This window comes from Theropithecus gelada, chromosome 5 (genome assembly GCF_003255815.1).
Source record: "Theropithecus gelada isolate Dixy chromosome 5, Tgel_1.0, whole genome shotgun sequence".
Classification (NCBI taxonomy): domain Eukaryota; kingdom Metazoa; phylum Chordata; class Mammalia; order Primates; family Cercopithecidae; genus Theropithecus; species Theropithecus gelada.
The window spans coordinates 161,687,316-161,704,865 of NC_037672.1; positions in this window are offsets into that span (position 1 = coordinate 161,687,316).

A 17,550-nucleotide genomic window follows, 5' to 3' on the forward strand; every position below is an offset into this window, starting at 1 on the left:
TTGGGCTTAAAACCTAGATGATGGGTTATAGGTGCAGCAAACCGCAATGGCACATGTATACCCATGTAACAAACCTGCATGTTCTGCACATGTATCCCCGAACTTAAAGTAAAATAAAATAAATTTGTTTTAAATGGGCACAATTTTAAGAAGTGTGGAGGGAACAGCATAAAGAATAGTGTGGAAGTCAGAAACCTTACAGCATGGTATACAACAGCCGAGCAGTACTTATTCACAGGACTATGAGGTACTTGCACTGGGGAAAGGAGACATGAGTCTAAAGTGTTGAAAGTGTTAATGGAAGAGTCCACATCTCAGATGGCAGGATTTTATCAGAAAGTCAGTTGAGAGAGTGGGCTATTTTCAGGGCATATGAAGCACAGACATTAACAAGAGGTGAAAAGCCCAGCGCATCTTCCAAAGAGAAGGCAACAATGACTCACTAATATAAATCTACATTCGGTGTCAGGAGAGTGTGTCTTGGGAGATGAGGAAACTTGGACTTGAATGAGTGTGAGACGTCAGTAAGACAGCCATATAGACAGTCGGAAATATTCCAAGTTGACCCAAAATCGCTGACCTGAACACCAAATTGTAGTCAGAAAAATTCAGTTGGTTGTCCTTGCTTTTACAGCTTTTAGGAAATTGAAATGCTAGATTATTAAATAACTCTCTCATAATCACATAATTTCATTGTTTATAATAGTGAAATCATAATTTGTGATTTCTGATTCCTTTTTTCGTAAGGTTTCAAAGATTTCCTTCATAAGAATAAAGTAAAAACTATTCACCAGTTTCTCCACAAAATGTGATTTCCCACTTGAATATCACCGCAGATGGGGTTCTTAGATACCTGAGTCACACTGTCCCTTGTTAACTGATTATTCCATTACCCTTTTCACCTTTGGAGGGACACTGTCCAAAACAGAGGATGACTACAGCTGATCTGATTGGGTTCTAGTACAGCTCTGTAACCCCCAGGATTACCACAGATGACAATAAAGATAGACCCTTTTTTATAAACAAAGAAATAAGTATAAAGAAAATAAACTGTCACTTAAGTCACACATCAAATTGATAGGCAAAGGGGCTGTGTGGCTTTGTTCAAGCTACCAAAACCAAAAGCACCATCATTTATTTATCTGCAAAGTGAGGGTAATAAGGATGTCTTCTTCATAGGGCAATTGTAAGGGTTAAATGAGATAGTCTACATAAATGCTAAGCACAGTGCCTGGTCGTAAATATGCCCTGCTATTTTGACCTGTTATTTTGGTTTGATTTCTCTATGCAGCTGAGTAGAACATATGTGACACATAAAATTGTCACCAGAAAGAAGCACAAGCTAACTGTTTACCTGCTAAAAAGAAACAAAACTGAGTACAATATGCTGCAGAAATCTAGGAAAATTTATTTCCTAGTTCAGGCATTGTGTACATTCTTACATTTGCATGTGCTACATCATAAGTAATCAAATCAAAAGGATTTTTCAGAAAAACAAAAGTACTTTATAAATACAAAAAAATCTCTTCCTGATCTAAGAGTTTTGAAAGGTTGGATGTTTCCATGTTGAGTGTATATTTGCGTACTATATTGTGACTAAAATTTACGTAGGTTATTGTCCACCTTCTTCATTCAAATCACTCTATATCACTTTGATTTTGGAATAAATATAATGCTAGAACTACATTTTCCCTCTATTTTAAAGCAGTCTCTTAGAAATAACCCTCAGTTTTGCATCATTCAAATTTGTGTCTTAGCACTATTATAAATATACCTTAAAGTAAGATTTTCTTGCATAAAGTAACACTACTAGTGTTTTCGATCTATATAAAGTGAAGAATAAAAATGACAGAGTATTATCCAACTGAAAGTACCTCTAATTTAGAAATAAGACATAACATGTTATTTAACCATGCTAGGGTTTAGCTACGGATGAAATTATGTATATAAAGTTACTGTCTCTGCCAGATTCAATATTGTTAAACGCCTGAGTTTTCCCATCCTCACGTTCCATATACATTTCCATACAACGTGTGTGTATTTTCTCACACACGTTGCTTTAATTGTAGGCAACACTTAACACAATTGTTCCCTCTATTTATAGCCAAAAACTATGGGATCATCTTCAAGCAACTCACTCTACTTTGTGGCATTTCCTCTTTCTTCACATTCTCCCAATATTATTAATTAAACATTTTATTTTAGGTCATTTCTTACATAATTTGTAAGAAATAATACAGAGATATCCCATGTAACCTTTACCCAAATTTCCCTAACAATAACATTGTGCAAAATCATAGTACAATGTCACAACCAGGATATTGACATTGATATATGAAGACCCAGAACATTTCCATCACCACAGGGACCCCTTATGTTGCCTTTTACAGCCACACCCACTCCTCTCCCACTCCCTTCCTCTCCTTAAGCCCAATAGCTACCAATTTGTTCTCCATTTCTATAATTTTGTCATTTCAAGAATTTTATGCAAATAGAATCCTATAGTATGTGACTTTGGCAGTTGACATTTTTACTCAACAAAATTCCCTGGAGATTCATCCAAGTTGTTGTGTGCACCACTAATCTATTCCTTTTTTAAAAAAAAATTTATTGATACATAATAATTGTACATATTTATGAGACACATGTGATATTTTTATACATGGATACAATGAGTAATGATCAAATCAGGGTAACTAAGATATCCATCACCTCAAATATTAATCACTCTGTGTTATGAACATTCCAAATCTTCTTTTCTTAGATATTCTGAAATATACAATAAATTATTAACTATAGTTACCTTACCGTACTATTAAACACTATAACTTATTACATCTATCTAATTGTATTTTTGTACCTATTAGCCAACTTCTCTTCATTCCCCCAGATTCTCGAGGAACAGAATATTAAAGATGGAGTTTTTTCGTTGGTTTTGGGGATTCTGGAGTTGGCTGCTTAATATGATTAGACTCAAAAATGCTAAGGACTGTATTTCTAATAGTATGGAGAACAATGATAGCCCTTGGTGTGAACTATTTAGAGAGTTATGCAAAATAAATGCATTTGACGCTCCTGATTCACCGCTCATGAGAGGCAAGGAGTTTAATAACTCTATACATAATAAATTTGACCATATGTGGAGAATCAAGGAATATAATGAAGCTGGTTGGTTGCTCCTAAGTTCAGTGGACAAAGTGATGAAAGAAAATTATGAACTCAGGGATTCTGTCTCCCAGCTTCATAAGTAGATACTGAGCCTCAAATCTGCTAAGATTGCTCTGAGTGGGAGTCTTGTCACCTGTAGAGAATGAGCTGAAATTGTGGAAAAACAGATGCAAGCTCTTACATGAGTAGCTGACCTGCAATGAAAGGTACATGCACAGCCTCACCAGGTGTCTACTATGAAAGTGAGGGCATTTATTGGAAAAGAATGGGACCCTGCAACTTGAAATGGGGACATGTGGATGGATGCTGATGAAGTTGGGGACACTGAGTTTGTAAACTCTAATGAACCCTTTTTGCCAGAAGAAACACTGTCCTCATTCCCATTAGTGGCAATATCCCCTCCCCGACCCATGCTGCCATCAGCCTTTGCACTTTTGTCTGAGGAGATAAACGCTGGGCTGCCTGAGGCAACAGTGATGGCCTCCCCTGAGGCAGTTGCCAGGCAAAATAATGTTGATTCTCCCTAGGAACTACCCCCAGCACCCCTGTTTGTTTCTAGACCTATAACTAGACTAAATCTTAGAGGTGAAGTTGAGAGTGTGACCCATGAGGAGGTTCACTACAGAACTGCTTGGGTTTTCTAATTTATACAAACAGAAATCTGGAAAACGGGCATAGGAATGGATATTAAGGGTGCAAGATAATCGTGGACGGAATATAGAGTTGGATCCGGCTGAATTTATTGATTTGGGCCCACTAAGTAGGGACTTCACATTTAATGTTGCAGCTTGGGAAGTTAAAAAAGGCTCTAAGAGTTTATTTGTTTGGTTAACTGAAATATGGATTAAAAGATGGCCCACTGTGAGTGAACTGGAAATGCCTGATCTCCCTTGGTTTAACGTAGAGAAAACGATCCAAAGACTTAGGGGGATTGGGATGGTGGAGTGGATTAGTCACTTTAGACCTACTTATTCCAGGTGGGAGTGTCCAAAAGATACACCCTTGACCAAAACCTTGTGAAATAGATTTTTGAGGGCAGCACCTGCATCTTCGAAGAGCCCTGTAATTGCTCTTCTCTGTATGTCAGATTTAACAGTGGGACCACAGTCACTCAACAGGGGCCAACTGGCAGTACTCAACTATCAAAGACAAGGTGGGCATAACTACCGTAATGGACAGCAGAGGCCAAGTAGCAATCTGAATAGTCTGACTAGTGTAGAGCTCTGGCACTGGCTAATTAATCACAGTGTTCCTAGAAGTGAAAATGATAGGAAGCCTACTGCATTCCTACTTAATTTATAGAAGCAGAAAACTTCTAGGTTGAATGGACAAAAGACTAATTTGAATAATAAAAACAGGGAATCACGGCCTGTCAACCAATTTCCAGACTTGAGCCAGTTTACAGACCCAGAACCCCTCGAATGAAGCAGAGGCCAGGTCCCCTTGAGGAAGGACCACACTACATTACCAAAATGTATGCAGTGAATCTTTCTGCCATCCTTCCCCAAGGAGACCTTCAGCCTTTTACCTGGGTAACTGTGTACTGGGGAAAAGGAAATGATCAGACATTAAAGGAACTACTCAACACTGGCTCTGAACTGACGTTGATTCCAGGGGACCCAAAACATCATTTTGATCCTCCAATTAAAGTAGGGGCTATGGAAGTCAACTAATTAATGAAGTTTTAGCTCAGGTCTGATTTACAGTGGGTCCAGTGGGTCCCTGGACTCATCCTGCTGTCATTTTCCCAGTGCCAGAATGCATAACTGGCATAGACATGCTTAGCTCCCTAACTGGTAGGGTGAGGGCTATTATGGTGGGAAAGGCCAAATGGAAGCCATTAGAGCCGCCTCTACCTAGAAAAATAGTAAATCAAAAACAATATTGCATTCCTGGAGGTACTGAGGAGATTAGTCCTTCACCATCAAGGACTTGAAAGATGCAGGGGTAGAGATTCCCACCACATCTCCATTCAACTGTTTCATCTAGCCTGTGCAGAAAACAGATGGATCTTGGAGAATGACAGTGGATTATTGTAGACTTAACAAAGTGGTGACTCCAATTGCAGCTACTGTACCAGAAGTGGTTTCATTGCTTGAGCAAATTAACACATCTCCTGGTACCTGGTATGCAGCCTTTGACTTGGCAAATGCCTTTTTCTCCATTCCTGTCCATAAGGCCCACCAGAAGCAATTTTCCTTCAGCTAGCAAAGCCAGCAATATACCTTTACTGTTTTACCTCAGGGGTATGTCAACTTTCCGGCTTTGTGTCATAATCTTATTTGGAGAGACACTGATCGCTTTTCGCTTCTGCAAGATATCTCACTGGCCCATTATTACATGGATGACATTATACTAATTGGATCCAGTGAGCAAGAAGCAGCAAACACACTTATTGGTGAGACATTTGCATGCCAGAGGATGGTAACTAAACCTGACTAAAATTCAGGGACATTTTACCTTAGTAAAATGTCTAGGGGTCCAGTGGTGGGGGGCCTGTCAAGATATTCCTTCTAGGGTGAAGGATAAGTTGCTGCATTGTGTACCTCCTACAACCAAGAAAAAGGCACAATGCCTAGTGGGCCTACTTTTATTTTGGAGGCAACACATTCCTCATTTGGGTGTGTTACTCTGGCCCATTTATCAAGTGACCCAAAAATCTGCCAGTTTTGAGTTGGGTCCAGAACAGAAGAAGGCTTTGCAACAGGTCCAGGCTGCCGTGAAAGCTGCTCTGCCACTTGGGCCATATGACCCAGGAGATCCAATGGTGCTTGAGGTGTCAGTGGGAGATAGGGATGTTGTTTGGAGCCTTTGGCAGGTCTTCATAGGTGAATCACAGTGGAGGCCTCTAGGATTTTGGACCAAGTCCCTGCCATCTTCTGCAGATAACTACTCTCCTTTTGAGAGACAGCTCTTGGCCTGTTACTGGGCTTTGGTGGAAACTGAGCGTTTGACTATGGGTCATCAAGTCACCATGCATCCTGACCTGCCTATCATGAACTGGCTGCTTTCTGACCCATCTGGCCATAAAGTGGGTCATGCACAGCAGCATTCCATCATCAAATGGAAGTGGTATATATGTGATTGGGCTCAAGCAGGTCCTGAAGGCATAAGTAAGTTATATGAGGAAGTGGCTCAAATGCCCATGGTCTCCACTCCCGCCACCCTACCATCTCTCCCCCAGCCTGCACTGATGGCCTTATGGGCAGTTCCCTGTTATCAGTTGACAGAGGAAGAGAAGACTAGGGCCTGATTCACAGGTGGTTCTGCATGACATGCGGGCACCACCTGAAAGTGAATAGCTGCAGTGCTATAGCTCCATTCTAGGACATCCGCGAAGGACAGTAGTGAAGGGAAATCTTCCCAGTGGGCAGAACTTCCAGCAGTGCACCTGGTTGTGCACTTTGCATGGAAGGAGAAATGGCCGGATATGCAGTTATATATGGTTCATGGGCTGTAGCCAACGGTTTGGCTGGATAGTCAGAGACTTGGGAGAAGCATGATTGTAAAATTGATGACAAAGAAATTTGGGGAAGAGGTATGTGGATGGACCTCTCTGAGTGGTCAAAAACTGTGAAGATATTTGTGTCCCATGTGAGCGCTCACCAACGGGTGGCCTCACAGAGGAGGAGTTTAATAATCAAGTGGATAGGATTACCTGTTCTGTGGACACCACTCAGCCTCTTTCCCCCAGCCACCCCTGTCATCATCCAATGGGTCCAAGAACAAAGTGGCCATGGTAGCAGGGATGGAAGTTATGCATGGGCTCAGCAACATGGACTTCCACTCACCAAAGCAGACCTGGCTACAGCCACTGCTGAGTGTCCAATTTGCCAGCAGCAGAGACCAACACTGAACCCTCAATATGGTACCATTCCTTGGGGTGATCAGCCAGCTTACCTGGTGGCAGGTTGATTATGTTGGACCTCTTCCATCATGGAAAGGGCAGAGGTTTGTCCTCACTGGAATAGACACTCCAGATATGGGTTTGCCTATCTTGCATGCAATGCTTCTTCCAAGACTACCATCCTTGGACTCATATGCCTTATCCACCATCATAGTATTCCACACAGCATTGCCTCTGACCAAGGCACTCATTTTATGGCTAAAGAAGTGTGGCAGTGGGCTCTTGCCTATGGAATTCACTGGTCTTATTATGTTCCCCATCATCCTGAAACAGCTGGATTGATAGAATGGTGGAATGGCCTTTTGAAGTCACAATTACAAAAAAAACCAGGTGACAATACTTTGCAGGGCTAGAGAAAAGTTCTCCAGAAGGCCATGTATGCTCTGAATCAGTGTCCAATATATGATATTGTTTATTCCATAGCCAGGATTCTTGGGCCCAGGAATCAAGAAGTGGAAGTGAAGTGGCACAGCTCACCATCACCCCTATTGATCCACTAGCAAACTGTTTGCTTCCTGTTCCTGCGACATTACGTTCTGCTGGCCTAGAGGTCTTAGTATCAGAGGGAAGAACACTGCCACCAGAAGTCACAACAACAATTCCATTAAACTGCAAGGTTGCCGCCTGGGCACTTTGGGCTCCTGCTACCTTTAAGTTAACAGCCTAAGAAGGTAGTTACAGTGTTGGTTGGAGTGATTGCCCCGGACAATCAAGATGAAATCAGTCTTCTACTCCACAATGGAGGTAAGGAAGAGTATGCATGGAATACAGGAGATCCATTAGGACGTCTGTTAGTATTACCATGCCCTGTGACTAAGGTCAATGGAAAACTACAACAGCCCAATCCAAGCAGGACTACAAATGGCCCAGACCCCACAGAAGTGAAGGTTTGGGTCCTCCACCATGAAAAAAAGCATGACCTGCTGAGGTGCTTCCTGAAGGCAAAGGGAATACAGAATGGGTAGTAGAAAAAGGTAGTCATCAATACCAGCTACAACCACGTGACCAGCTTCAGAAACAAGGACTGTAAGTCATGAGTATTTCCTCCTTCTTTCGTTAAAAACACGTTTGTGCATGTGTACATTGGTACTAAGAAAATATCTTCATTTTAGTTCCCTTTTTCCTTTATCATGTGGCATAACACTTATTGACTTCATATCAGCATTTAAGTATTGTTAACCTTATGTAATAGTATTTGGGTTGGGGACTGCTGTGTTTCCAGTTGTATGAAGGATAGTTGTATTATGCTAGGTAACTTATGACCTTATTATTGTCTTTATTTGAAGATTATGTATGATCTCAGGAGATATGTATGGGTTCAAGTTGACAAGGGGTGGACTTGTGACAAGGGGTTAATACTGAGTGTCAACTTGATTAGATTGAAGGATACAAAGTATCGATCCTTGGTGTGTCTGTGAGGGTGTTGCCAAAGGAGATTAACATTTGAGTCAATGGGCTGGGGAAGGCAGACTCACCCATAATCTGGGTGGGCACCATCTAATCAGCTGCAAACACAGCCAGGATAAAACAGGCAGAAAAACATGAAGCAGTTAGACGGGCCTAGCCTCCCAGCCTACATCTTTCTCCCGTGCTAGAGGCTTCCTGCCTTCAAGCATCAGACTCCGAGTTTTTCAGTTTGGGGACTCAGACTGGCTTTCCTTGCTCCTCAGGTTGCAGATGGCTTATTGTGGGACCTTGTGATAGTGTGAGTTTATATATATATCTCCTATTAGTTCAGTTCCTCTACAAAACCCTAATGCATTACCCTGTCATGCCATTAAGCATTAGAACTTATTCCAACCATCTAATTGTATGTTTGTACCCATTAACCAACTTCTCTTCATTCCCCCCATCCAAACCCTTCCAATCCTCTGGTAACCACCATTCTACTCTCTATATTCATGAGATCAACTTTTTTAGCTCCCACATATGAGTGAGATCGTGTGATATTCACTTTTCTGTTTCTGACTTATTTCACTTAACATAATGACCTCTAGTTCCATTCATGTTGCTGCAAATGAGGGAATTTTATTCCTTTTCATGGCCAAGTAGTATTGCATTATGTATATATACCACATTTTCTTCACCCATTCACCCCCTAGGTTGATTCCATATCTTGGCTATTGTAGTGCTGCAATAAATAGTCTGTTCCTTTTCATTGCTGAATAGTATTCCATAATATATCACATTTGTTTAACTTTTCACCTATTGAAGGACATCTTGGTTATTTCTATTCATTTTAAACTCTAGGTTAATATTTATAATGCTTCTAGTTTACAATACCAATGCTTTTTCTGTTTCTACAGACTCTCAGAGCTTTAGATCATGTTCTGTATATGTAATGTGGTTTTTCTCATTTAATATCATCTCTCTTTGCCTACATTATATTGAATTGTCCTTTTCATTCATCTGGGTGTCATTTTTATGTATCTCAATGCAAAAGAGATGACTTGTCCATGTTTTCTACTGTACTTCTGCCTAGACTTGAAGAGCAGTAGAGAAATCATAGCCCCAGTCACCACCAAGAAAAAGCCTCATTTCCCCAAACAAACAGACTTCTGCCTCTCTGTCTCCTATCTCCTCCAAAATACCCTCACACATGAGCTCTTCCATGCTTCAGTCCTCAAATTTAAAGCCAGAATAAATCAATTCTGAGGCCCCAAGTCAGCAGACCCTTAGAATAAATCCTCTCTTCCAAGCATGTAGAAAGAGGCCGCCAAAGACTTCTAAGAGTTATGCCTGGCTGCCAGTTCTCTGGACTTCCAGTTCACATATGTTCTCATTTTGCCAAAGAAGATGTGGATATTAGTCATGATTCACAAATAGCAACAACATAAGGAAAACCACCCATATTTTTATCCTGGAGACAAAAATAGTGAAGAAAAGACAATTATTTCTTTTGCTAGACCAGGGTCTTCCCAAACGTTTCCATCCATTTATCAAGTGGCCAACCAACCTGACAAACACCCTGCCACATATTATAGGTGTGGAATATACAACACCAGTATGGCATATTTCTCAATATTGGGATATGAGGTTAGCGTTGCTAACTAGAAACTCAGATGAAAAGAGCAGATGAGAAAAATGAATAACTTGTTCCTGGCCAGTGATTGAATACTAACAAATGTACTGTCTGATGGCCTGGGCTCAGAGCTCCTCAGTCAGTGTTACTCCTGGGTGATGGGTTAAAAAAAACCATATATATATATATATATATATGTGTGTGTGTGTGTGTGTTTTATACCAGTTATTCCAACAGATATAAAAACTTGGTGCTGCTCCAAGGAGAGAAGTGAGGGTTAGGAAATGAGGGGTGGGGTGGGGGAAATGGAATTTTCATTGAGCCTGATTGTCACGAAATGTGTAGAATATAAGGGCTGAGGTGAATTAAGAGACCTTAAAGATAGATTTTTCTCCTAACTCTGAACCTCTGATAATTAATAGAGGACCAGCAATGAAGAATAATGATGCTGCATATTTGTATACTGCAGGCAGAAATGGAGTGATGTCTTCTACAGAAAATGGCAAGCCAACAAATTCCAAATAATTTCTGAAGGGAGAATAAAATTATTACTATTTATATATTTTTAGTCATCATTCAATGTGTTATTGTAAAATTAATCAGCTGAACAAGAACACTAATACTTTCTAAAATCCATCGAATATTTACCGCATGCCACACACTGTGCTAAGCTGTTTATATGCACTAAGCATCTCTCTCGCTTCTCAAGGCAACTCTTTGAAGTCATTATCTCCATTTGTAGTCAAGAAAATTCCACTTTAGGGAGGTTGTGTTAGGTTCCCAATACTGCTGTACAAAATTACCACAAACTTGGTGGCTTAAAATAACAGAAATGTATTATCTCACAGATCTGTAGGCGGAAGTTCAAAATCAAGGTGTTGGCAAGGCCCTGCTCCCTACAGAGACTCTAGGGTGGATTCTTACTTGCCTCTTCCAGCTTCTGTTGATTCTGGGAATTTCCTGGCCTGTGTATTCATAACTCCAATCTCTGCCTTGTCTTCACATTGTCTTCTCCTTTGGGTGTCTCTCTCAAATCTGCCTTGGCCATTCTCTTATAAAAACACTTGTCATTGGATTTAGGGCCCATGCAAACATCAGGATAATTTTATCATGAGATCTTTTACTTAATTAGGTCCACAAAGACTATTTTCCATATAAGGTCATGTTCATAGATTCTGGGTGTACAGGCATGGACATACCTTGTTGGGGGCCACCATTCAACCCATTACAGAGGTTGAACAACATTTCCAAATCCACGTAGATAGTAAGGGTCAAATTCTAGATGTCTGACCCCAGGGTACATGCTCTTAATCACTTCACTCTTTTTACCTGCTCTCTGACAAGCTATGTGTTCATTAGTGAAAATATTTATAAGTTAGAAAAATACGTGCTATTTTTCTGTAAAACATAAAGCACCCAATATGTGATATGCACAAGGCATTATGAAAATGTCATTTTTAACTTTTGTTAAAATACACAAAGTTCAAAACCATTGAATATAAATGATATGTATTGTTTTTTAAAGGATTTATTTCATTTAGAAAATATTGAAATGACCAGATCTTTCTCAGTTTTTGCATTTTAAACTTCTGTTAATTCACTACTGTCTAATTGGTTTAAATACAAATGGACAACTCTGACAATTGCAGTAACTTATTCATCCTCATCCAGGTAGTTTTGTTTATCTCTGTGGATTAATTTTTTTTTTTTTTTTTTTTTTTTTGAGACAGCGTCTTGCTCAGTTGCCCAGCCTGGAGTGCAGTGGCGCAATCTCAGCTCACTGAAAGCTCCGCCTCCCGGATTCCTGCCATTCTCCTGCCTCAGCCTCCCAAGTAACTGGGACTACAGGCGCCCGCCACCACGCCCGGCTAATTTTTTGCATTTTTAGTAGAGACGGGGTTTCACCATGTTAGCCAGGATGGTCTCAATCTCCTGACCTCGTGATCCGCCCGCCTCAGCCTCCCAAAGTGCTGGGATTACAGGCGTGAGCCAACGCGCCTGGCTGGATTAAATTATTTTAATGTCCAATCAGAATACTGCAATAGTCTTATCCTAAAACTGGAAGTGAGTTCCTGTGTAGGTGCTATTGAATGCTGCCGCCAAGCTACACTCTGTGAAGAAGCAAAGAAGCAATGACTGACTGTTACAAATTTTCTCACCAAATCTTTTATCTTTTATTTTACTTTGGTTACAAATTAGATAAGAAGATACTCGGGTTGTTGAAACTGTTTCCTGAAGATACTCTAAGAAACTGTTTTTTTAAGATACTTTAGCCCAATGGCTTTTAAATGATCCGTTAGTTTGGGAAAATGAAGAAAAAATAAGTCTTTTGACTCCATTTGTCTAGAGGAGAAATTCATTCTCTGCATGATTGCATAATGATGGAACATTATCAACCTCACTCTTTAATGGTCCATAACAAAATAAACACCAAGAGGGTTGATAAGCATAAGGCCTATCTCACCTCCCCAAAAAAATTATAGCTACCTGCTCTGAGCACCATTAAAGCAAATGAGAAAAACAGCCCTTTTTTCCAGAGGAATAAATTTATGTGATAGACAGCCAACCAGAATTCTTTTGGCATGGGGTATCCTTCTTTTAAATATCTTGTTATTGCTTCGGACACAGAAAACATATTTGCATGCAGCAGGCATATAGTAAAAGAGTCAAAAACAAAGGGTAAGACTGAGAGATACTGTCAACTTTCAAATACAGAGACTGCAAGTAAACTAAATACAGTTCAGATACAAACATAGAATTTTTAAATCAAATTAGAGAAGGTCATTATCTTTCTTACAAAACTATAGAGCTTACCGAACCTTTGTTATTTTGCTTCCATGGGTGAGCTATTTTTTTTTTTCTTTCCTGTTACAGTTCAGGATATTCTTATCAGATGTCAAAATTTTAACTGCCATTTTTTTCCAATGGTATGTGCCCAAAGCATCTTTTTTTAATTGTCCCCTTTGTCCATATAATAACTTGATGTAGAGAAGAAAGCAATGCATTAGCAGCAGTTATCGAGCAATTTACGTGACCATGGATGAAGTAGGAGAGACACAGGAAGCATAGATAAGATATAATTAAATGCCAAATATGTGTTAAAGAAAATCCTCTAGGAAGCAGTAGAAATAAAAGATTCATAAGGAAGAGGTGGACTTGAGCTTGGCCTTGAAGTTTTGGTAGAATAAATATAAGAAAAATGGAAGTCTTTACAGCACAACGAAGGGCACAGGGGTGGGAATGTACATGTCTGTGTTTGCTCACTAACTTATTACAATACCTAACATAAGGCCTGGCACACAGATGGCACTCAGTAAATATCTGTGGGTTGTTAAATGGTGAATAATGAATACAGATAATATTGATGTAGGACTAGCCCTGCATCTTAAAGACTTCTTGAAGCTACTCTGAGTGCTTTAACATGAGGCAGTAAGCCACAAAGTGCACTGTTACTAACTTCCATATGTTCTCCAACATACATAGCCCAGTTCATCCCTAAAAATGTTGGTGACATTGTGAGAACGTGGACATAGCAAGACTTTTCATTCTCAAGTTAAAATTATTACAATAGTCTTCCGCCGGGCACAGAAGCTCAAGCCTGTAATCACAACACTTTGGAAGGCCAAGGCGGGTGGATCACCTGAGGTCAGAAATTCGAGACCAGCCTGACCAATAAATATGGTGAAACCCCTTCTCTACAAAAAATACAAAAATTAGCTGGGCGTGGTGGCCTGTACCTGTAGTCTCACCAGCTACTCGGGAGGCTGAGGCAGGAGAATTGCTTGAACCCGGGAGGCAGAGTTGCAATGAACTGAGATTGCACCACTGCACTCCAGCCTGAGCAACAGAGTGAGACTCTGTCTTCAAAAAAAAAACAAAAAAGTTTTCCACTGGGTAGCCCAGGTGGGACTGGAGGAAGCAGTCAGTCTGGAAGTGTGTTAGGAGGGATTTTCAGAGCATCTATATTCCAGCCCTCATCTTGAATTCCACTACCCTTAGCATGTGTCAAGTGAGGTAGTATTGCTATATTAAAATCACTGTAACCAACAGAGGCTTTCCATGAGTGATGGCCAACTGGAGCTATTCTCTTCAAATTAGCGTTCAAGTTAAGGATAACATTAAAGAACTATGAGCATGGTTTAATGAGAAAGACAAAGTTTCTATCTGCACTAGTGCTAGATAATGCTCAAGTTCCAAGCCAACTAGCTGGAATGAAAGCATTGTTCATGGGCTACCGCAAACATTGTGCCTGCTCTTCCTTTCTGATGCTCTATCTCACCTTGGCGGTATCCACAAAGGAATGAAATGTGCTTTGGGCACTATTCCCAGTTGAAAAGTCATGGAATCAACCTAAGTGTGTATCAACAGTGGACTGGACAAGGAAAATGTGGTATGTATACACCATAGAATACTATGCAGCCATCGGAAAGAATGACGTCATGTCCTTCACAGCAACATGGATAGAGCTGGAGGCCATTAGTGTAAGTGAAATAAGTTAGAAACAGAAAACCAAATACCACACGTTCCCACTTATAAGTGGAAGCTAAGCAATGGGTACACACGAACATGGGATGGAGATAGACATTGGGAAAGCCAAAAGGGGAGAGGTAGGGAAGGGAGTGAAGGTTAAAAAACTACCTACGGGGTACTATGTTCACTATCTGGGTGATGTCCACATTAGAAACCCAAACCTCATCATTATGCAATATATTCATGTAACAGACCCGCACATGTACCTTAGAACTTAAATTTTTTTAATGTGGTTTTGAGCATTTATTGCATTTACTGGATAAAGGCTTATATGTATATGCTCCTTGATTTTAGAGCAGATGGTTAATGGATTTGTTATATGTGTGTGTTATATGTGGGCTCAAATGGCTTTCCCTAGAAGTAAGCAAGAAACTGAATGGAATTCTTTTATTTATCTGTGGCTGCTGGTAGATAGCACTACCTGTGAGCATCCATAGTTCTTGAAAGAAGTCTATGATCTCTCAGCTAGCTTGTAATTTCTCTAACACTTTTTAATTCTACTTTTTATGCATGGTAAGTGTGACTTATACTGAAATATTATCCATTCTGCTTGGCTTCCACAAAGTGCCATCCAGCAAAAGAATGACACCTAGCATGCTCTCTCCTCCTCTTCTTCCCGTTCCTGTCACTATCCATGATCAACAGTGTTTTTCTAAAGATTTATTAGGCAAAAATATAGGTAGGAAAACAGCATGACCTGTATACCTCCTTTCCTACCTGTGCCTCTTGGTATGAGTCAAATTTACTATAGTATAATGCTTTTCTAGTTCTAGTATTGAGGACAGGATTAACATCAACACAATAGGTTGTATTTTATCACTATATCCCCTAGAGCCTAGTTCAGCCTGCTATATTCCTGATCTCATGAGCTACCAAACCTTTATGTGAAGTCCTGGCAAAAAATTGGGATAAAAACCTCAATAGAAAAAAACAAGAACATCCCTGGTGCCAAATAAAGGAGAAGAGTAATCAGTATTTATTTCATATTTAAATGTTTCAATGTATGCAATAGAATGGTACTCTCTTCCCAAATACTAATTTTACATTCAGGTATGCATACATTGTGGAATATATTTCGTCACACTTCAAAATTTTTTAGGATTATCACTAAGATGTGTGTGGGTGGGGGAAGAGAATACATAGATAGTCTCATAGAAGATGTGATGAGTAAGTTGGTCTGAAAAGAAGCACTTAACCTGAAAAGCAGCCTAGGAAGGATGTTTATGAGAGAGACTTCTCATTATCATATCCTTGACCCAACCACTGCATTTCTTACTTTGAAAACTCATCACCTACACAGCAAACATTTTCTGTTTCATTTTCCTATCTATATTCTTCCTTAGCAGGCCCCAACCTGTAAGGGCTCTGTTCTTTTTGTGTCACTTTTCCATAATTCATATTTTTAATCTTGATAATCATCCTCTGCAGTTTTTTAAAACCAATGGTGGGAAGTCACCCAGAATCAAAACACAGTAGACATCAGTAAGACATCTCATGAGCAAAGTAGCCCTAAAATGAATAAGTTCAACCACTCAGGGTCGCCACTGCTCCACTTAAGTGGGGAAGCATTTCTTTTAAATACCTTTATAGATGAGAAAATATGCAACATCAGGTCATCTGGCATCCACTAAAGAAACAACTTTACAACACAAAGTTATCCACCTCCTCAATTCATCAATTTACAGTTGTATCTCCAGATCAGCTCTTCCAATTATAACCAAATATCCATAAAGACTAGTATTACATGTTGACAGCACTTTGAGTTAGCTGTCTTAAATTTGTAATGGACAAAGGTAGGTAGAAACGACAAGAAGCTTGTCGACTCTAACACACGACATTTTAAAATTACTTCAATCAGCTGAAAATCAGTTTATAATGCCCAAGATATGACATAGATTTAAAGGCAAATTATTTAGAAATGACCTTCTGTTTTACTGTACTTTTAACCATTACTGGTCTTTATAAACAAGAAAAGGATTAATAACTTCATTATAAAGATGATAGGTACTACGTCTTATTCACACTGATATCTCCAGCCTAGTCCAGGCCCTGGCATTCAATAATACTTCATTGAACAAAAACTCAAATTACTGAATATATGAATGAATGAAGAACAAATGCATAAAATCACTTGCAGAAAATTAAATTAGATATACATTAATAGAAAGCTCTGCATTTGCAATAATTTTAACATATTAAAGTGTTAAATTGCTTTTAACACTCTAGTAATATATTTATATCAAAGATCCCATCTAGGTCTACAGATGGGGATCCTTGCCTTAAAAATAATTTCACTTACAATATTCAACAAATGTTTCTTCAAAAAGATGGCAGAAACATCACAAAACGGGGAAGTTTGCACGATAGCACTGACTCTGTATAATTAGTTAAGATATGCATCCAAGGCAAAAACAATTATCATTAGGGCAAAGAGAAATGTTCATGTTTAGGGAATTGGCTAGAATGAGCAAGGTTATGCTAAATAACAACCCCCAAATCTCAGTGGCTTAGAATGACAGAGGCTTATTTCTCACCTATGGGCTATGTCTTTCCCAGAGTGGCTGAAGTTTCTGCTTTATATCATCCCACTCTAAGACCTTGTTGATGGAGCAACCACCATCTCCTACATGTCCAGTCCTTGAGTCAAAGAGAAAAGACACCTCTGAAGAGTCTTGCACCGGCAATTAGATGCCAGTCACCTGATCCACAGGAAGCCCAATCTTACAATGTGCCCAGAAGAGAAAGGTAGTTAACACATTTCATAATGGCTACTACATTTAGAAAATAAATTCTTGCTGATTTCCACTCAAACTATAAAATCCTATATAATTCCTAGAAGAATAATGAACTAAAAATATGTATTTGAACACTGCCAACTTCATTTTCCCGGTTTGTAGGTAAGTAAAAGGAGCTTTACGGTTCA